Source organism: Trifolium pratense, linkage group LG5, assembly GCF_020283565.1.
Source record: "Trifolium pratense cultivar HEN17-A07 linkage group LG5, ARS_RC_1.1, whole genome shotgun sequence".
NCBI classification, from domain to species: domain Eukaryota; kingdom Viridiplantae; phylum Streptophyta; class Magnoliopsida; order Fabales; family Fabaceae; genus Trifolium; species Trifolium pratense.
Genome location: NC_060063.1, coordinates 52,634,029 through 52,640,795, shown reverse-complemented (window position 1 = coordinate 52,640,795; position 6,767 = coordinate 52,634,029).

The window sequence follows — 6,767 nt, the reverse complement described above, 5'->3', positions numbered from 1 at the left end:
CAAAAGAGGGGTTTTTCGCGGTTTTCAGGCGAGAAATCGCTGTTTTTACCAACTGACGATTGGGTTTTGGTTTAGAACAGTGTCGAGCACCACATGCGTTTCGTGCTCGGTTGTTTGTATGAACTTAGCGCCCGGAGAGATTATTTTATCCCTTTCCGTTTTCGCGTAGGCTTTTGTTGAGATCCTCGCCCTTTCACTTGATTTGGCGGTGGAAGGGTGGATTTGAATGTCGAATTCATTTTTCCTTCCTCTGCTTTTTCAGGTTTTTCTTTAGATGGCTGAGGGATCTCAAAGTCAAGTCTCGTTTATAGATCAACAGTCGTCCTCGTCAATTCGTATCCGAGCCGACCTTTCGTGGGTAGCCGATGAACCTCGAGAGACAGAGTCGGTTTATCAGAATTGCGAGAGTGACATCCCAGAGACGATGTGCACGGATATACAGACTCCTCCTACCGAGGATTTTGAAGTGCGGATTCCTACTGCTCGTCATAGGATCTGCAGTAATTGGGCTTGGGGGACGATTCCCATGTACGAGATTGCCTTTAAGCATCTGGGAATTCGGCTGCCCTTCACAGATCTGGAGGTGTCCATCTTTCGTCATCTTCGGTTAGCCCCTTCTCAACTCCACCCGAACTCGTTGGCTTTTATCAAGGCTTTCGAAAAGACTGCTGAGTATTTGGGTCTGGGCCCCACCTTGCCTTTATTTTTCTATCATTTTGGCCTTCAACGGAGCTGTCCTCGGGGGGAACAGGCGAAAGGGAAGCTCGCGAAGGGAGCCCCAGTACCGGGCACCAAGCATGGGTGGGTTTCTTTGAGGCAACGGAAACGCCTCTTTGATATGTTTGACGAGTCGGTCCGGGGTTTCAAGTCTGTTTTCTATGGGGTTAGGCCCATAACGACGAAAGGTTGGAACAATTTCGTTCGTCGGGGGCATCGAATTGATGAGCTTGGACAGGAAGTGCTTGATGAGCAGGGTCTCCCTATAGAGGAGGATTTTGCTAGATTCCCGTTCTATTGGCGCAGGGATCATTATTCCATGTCGACCAAAGAATTTGTGTTTACGCTGGGAGCGTTGTCAGCTGAGGAAAGGGCTGACTACAAAAAATTATTGGAGTTCGTGGAGGGCTTGCCTCCTTACCTTCTGAGTGACCCTGCGGGCGAACCTTTATTCGGGGTAGATGGTCGAAGGTTGACCTGCCCGAAGGTGATCGCTACGAAAGAGTTGCTCGCTTGCGACACCTCGGAGAAATTGACCGCTTTTTGGAGTATGCCCGCAGCTTTCTTTTATTTAATTTTTTTTTTTTTTTTTTTTTTTACCAACTGCTTTTGCTTCTTTTATTTGCTCGCCCTCTGTTTTGCTAACTGTTGCTCTGATTTGTGTAGGTACAATGACCAGTGGATCTGCTGCTCTCCGCAAAGCTCGTGCTGCTAAGAACAAGAGGGAGGCGAGCAGTGCTGCCACAACTTCTTCTGCCCCTCAATCTCCCACAGCTTCAAACTTGGATCGCTCGAAGAGGATACGACTGGAGGAGGAAACCTCTTCTCGTCAGGAGCATGCGGTTGTGGATCTTTCTGGCCAGGATGATCCTCCTCGCCCCGGTCCTCATAGGTTATCTGCTGGTCTTCCTGCCGACGATTTCGTCCTTCCTCCACTCTATGCTCATGATAAACTGCTGACCGGAGAGACCAAAGTGAAAATTGATCCAGCAGATGAGGCCATCCTCGTGGATATGGGTCCTGAGGCTCTTCGGACCGAAATAGCTGCCCAATCCATGGCTCTGCTCAAATTAGTCGAAGTGGCGACTTTTTTGAATGGTCGGGAGTGCAAGTATTTGGAGGAAAGGGATGAAGCTCGCAAGGAGTTGCCTTCGTTGCAGCGGAGACTGGCAGAATCCGAGGCCTCCTGCGAGGTGTTCAGGGAAGAGCGCAAGACCCTCTCGGCCAACCTCAAGGAAGCGGAGGAAAGGCTCAAGACGGTGTCCGAGGAGAGGGATAGTGCTGTGCAGAAGGCTGATGAGCAGAAGGTTTTGATTGGCGAGCTGGAAGGGAAGTTGGAGAGGCTCCAAGTCACCGGGGTTGTTGAAAATCGGGAGAAGGAGCTCGATCCTCAAGGGGAGTATGCTTCCTCCTCTCGTGCTGATTTGATTGCCAAGATCCAGGAGCTTGAGTCCAACATGGTGGCTGCTGCAGCTTTTAGTTTCAACAACGCAGTGGCTCAGCTCAGGATTCTCAACCCTGGCTTGATCGAGGAGGGTTTAGATGAGGAGAAGGAGGTGCGGGATGGAGCTATTGTTACTCCTGATGATGATGAAGTGTAAATTTGTTTTTCTTTCTTTGTTTTGTCCGGGCGTTTGCCCTTCTGATGTAACCGACAATTATGGCCCTTCGGGGTCTTTAAATATCAGTACTTTATTTTATTCTCCTGCCTTTTCGCCTTTATCTCATATCTAGATTTAGGGTTTGTGTGGCGATGCTTTTAATTTCCTCTGAATGTCGAATCGATCGTTTGTATGCTCGACGCTTTTAAGCTTATGCTTTGATTGTCTTTTTGTTTGCGCTCGACCAATTTTGAGGTTTTTAACTTGATAATTTTCCAAACATTCTATACGCCGAACTACTCGTTTCTTCGCGCTAGTGTATGCATGGATGGTGGTCACCGTTGCGGTAGCTGGTACCGTTTGATGCCGGGCTTAGAAGGTGCGGGGAACCATTCTAAGTGTTTGGAGATGTTAATCCAAACTAACAACGAGGAGAGGGGCTGTTGTTAAGCTTTCCTCCTCGGGGTGTGAACATCCCATCGCGAGCTGGGGTTCTACCGGGCGTGTACTATGACGATGGTGCTCCGTGGTCTAGAGCTTTCCTCGCCAACATCATCGAGCTCCAAACGTCTCGACTTTGTTTTATGTTTTAAGATTCATGCCCGTACCTAAGCACTCCTCCGTTGTATAGGCGTGCTTCTCATGGGCGAAGACACAGCCTTCGTTGAGGGACGGTTTTGAACTTCTCTCAACTGTAGTATTGTTTGAGCTTTTCGGCATTCCAAGGTCGAGGAATTTCTTTTCCGTAAAGATCTTCCAAATAATAGGCACCGTTCTCGGTTTTGGCTCGAACACGATAAGGTCCCTCCCAATTTGCCGCGAGTTTACCCTCGCGGGAATCTTTTTGGTTGCGTCGGAGTACTAGTGTCCCAACGTCAAATTCTCGCTTGATGACCCTTTTGTCATGCCGTTTTGCTATTTTTTGTTTCAAAGTGGCTTCTCGGAGGGTTGCGCCTTCTCGGAGTTCCTCCAAAAGGTCGAGCTCCTCTCTGAGCATCTCGTGGTTGTCTTCCCCTTCGAGGGGTACTTCCGTTCGGAATGAGGATGCTCCGGTTTCTACTGGAATCACGGCCTCTGTTCCGTATGTTAGTCGGAAAGGCGTTTCTCCCGATGTAGAATGTGGAGTGGTTCGGTAGGACCAGAGTACGCTGTGTAGTTCCTCTGTCCATTTTCCCTTTGCTTCATCCAACCTTCTTTTGAGTCCTCGTAATATAACCCTGTTCGCAGCTTCGGCTTGGCCGTTTGTTTGAGGGTGTTCGACAGAGGTGAAGTGTTGGGTTGTGCCTATCTTTGCCATGAACTCTCGCACTTTCTTGTCCGTGAATTGAGTCCCGTTATCTGTAATAACAATTTGAGGGATCCCAAATCTTGCAAGTATGTTGCGTTTGAAAAATCGCAACACATTGAATGTAGTGATGTGGGCGAGAGGTTCGGCTTCGATCCATTTTGTGAAATAGTCGACAGCTACTATTAAGTATTTATTCTGTCCTGCTGCCGTTGGAAACGGTCCTAAGAGATCCATCCCCCACCAAGAAAACGGCCACGGGGATGATAGCGTTTTTAGCTCGTTTGGAGGGGCTAAGTGCATATCCCCGTGACGTTGGCATTTGTCGCATTTTTTGACATGCTCTTTTGCGTCTGCTTGCATGGTAGGCCAATAGAATCCTGCTCGCAAGGCCTTTCTGGCCAAGGAGCGTCCGCCAATGTGCTGACCGTTTATTCCTTCGTGGATTTCGCCGAGGATCGAGGCTACCTCGCTTTCCTCGACACACCTTAGTAGAGGGATGGAAAATCCTCGGCGGTACATTTTTCCATTTAGGATTACGTATACGCAGGCTCTTTTTTTAACCTTAGCTGCCTCCTTCTTGTCAAGTGGGAGGTTTCCGGTATTCAAAAATTCGAACACGGGTGTCATCCAGCTGTCGGCGTTGATTTCGCATATCAGGAATACCTCGGTGGGTTTCACTATGCTTGGTTTGGATAGCGTTTCCTGGATAAGCGATTGATTTCCGCCCTTCTTTTTCTTGGTGCTCGCGAGCTTTGATAAAATATCTGCTCTTGCATTGTGTTCGCGAGGAACGTGCTTGACTTCGGTTTGTCTGAATTTGGTTAATTTTTCTTTGATTAAGTTTAAGTATTCCGTGAGTCGCTCGTCTTTTGTTTGGTACTCTCCGTTTATTTGTGATGCGACGAGTTGTGAGTCCGTGAATATCTTAATTTCCTCGGCTTCCATATCCTGAGCCAACCTTAATCCTGCCAAGAAAGCTTCGTACTCGGCTTGGTTGTTTGTGGTTGGAAAGGCGAGTTCGAGTGAAACTTCTATGAGCGCTCCTTCACCGCTTTCGAGTATGATACCTGCGCCACTCCCTTGTGGATTCGAGGATCCATCTACGAAGATGGTCCATTTGTTTTTGTCCGGGGTAGATGGTGTGGTCATCTCGGCTATGAAGTCTGCTAGCACTTGGGCTTTTAAAGCCTTTCTGCTTTCGAAAAAGATTTCGAATTCGGACAACTCGAGCGACCATTTTAGCATTCGTCCTGTCATATCCGGCCTCGCAAGGAGTTGCTTAATCGGTTGATCAGTTCGAACCACGATGGAGTGAGCTAAGAAATAGTGTCTTAGCTTCCTCGCGGCCATGACTAATGCTAAGGCCGTTTTTTCAATCTGTAAGTATCGGAGTTTCTGGTCCTTGCAGAGCCTTACTCACGAAATAAACGGGTTTTTGCCCTTGCTCGGTTTCTCTTATGAGAACGGCGCTGATGGCCTCCGATGCTACGGCGAGGTAGAGGTATAGGGTTTCCCCTTCGTTTGGTCGCGTTAGGACTGGAGGTTCGGATAGTGCTCGTTTTAAGTGTTGTAGCGCGTCCTCGCATTCCTTTGTCCATTCGAATGCGGATTCTTTTCTAAGTAATTTGAATAAAGGTAGCGCGTGTTGAGCGGATTTTGCGACAAAACGAGATAAGGCTGTGAGCATCCCATTTAATGATTGTATTGATTTCTTTGAGTCCGGCGTGGGAAATTCAAAGAATGCTCTGCATTTATCGGGGTTAGCTTCGATTCCTCTTTCGGTTAAGTAAAACCCGAGGAATTTCCCAGCTTTTACGCCGAACGTGCATTTTTCAGGATTGAATCTCATGTTATACTTTCTCGCTTGGTCGAATACTCTTTTTAGATGGGCTGTATGATCGACTTCCTCTTCGGATTTGACGATCATATCATCCATGTAGACTTCGAGCATGTCACCGATTTCATTATTGAAGACTTTGTTCATCATCCTTTGGTATGTGGCGCCTGCGTTTTTAAGCCCGAAAGGCATTATGTTGTAATAATAATTACCGGATTCGGTCATAAACGTTGTTTTCTTTTTATCGATTTCAGCCATTTTTATTTGATTATAACCCGAGTACGCATCCATAAACGATAGTAATTTAAATCCTGATGAATTATCTACTAATTTGTCTATGTTAGGTAAAGGGTAAGCGTCTTTAGGGCAAGCCCTATTAAGATCGGTATAATCAACACACATGCGCCATTTTCCATTCGATTTCTTAACAAGTACAACGTTGGATAGCCAGGTGGTATACCTAGCTTCCGAAATGAAATTTGCCTCGAGGAGGTCTTTTACAGCTTTTTCAGCAGCCTCCGCTTTTTCGGGAGACTGCTTCCTACGCCGCTGAACAACGGCACTAGCCCTAGGATCTAAAGTCAGCTGGTGACAAGCGACCTCAGGGTCGATACCAGGCATCTCTGCAGCGCTCCAGGCGAACAGTTCAGCATTGTCCTTAAGGCAAGCGATCAGCTGCTTTTTGACCAAGTCGGGGAGTCCAGTTCCAATCTTGATCCCTTTGAGGGGGTCTTCACCTAAGGGCACCAGCTCGAAATCTCCGTCCGGAATGGGGCGGTAGATTTTCTTTTCAGCATCGGTGAGATCTTTCTGCTTCTCTTCCTGATGCTCCTTTTTTGTGAGTCGAGCATCAATGTCGACGGATCCTCCAATAGTGTTTACCCCCGGATTTTTCTTTTCAGTTTTCTTGGGGGTTGCCACGGTGCTCAGATTTTTCGCCGCGGCCTCGAAGCATCTCCTCGCAGCAGCTATGTCGCCGTTAATGGTGGCGACCTGGCCGTCCGGTGTGTAGTATTTCAGCTTCAAGTGAACGGTGGACGACACAGCAAACAGCTCCGCTAAAGTAGTTCTGCCGATGATGCAGTTGTACAGCGAGGGACAGTCGACGACCATGAATTGCGTCCTCACGGATTTCATAGCTTTTTCCTCGCCGAAGGTGACGATGAGGTCCATGTATCCCCAAGGTTTGGTAGTCGACCCGTTGAACCCCTGAAGGTCGGGTCCTACATATGGAACCAAGTTCTTCTCCGACAGCTGTAGAGTTTTGATTAGCCCCGAGTACATTACGTCGCACGAGCTCCCCTGATCTACGAGGATGCGGTGG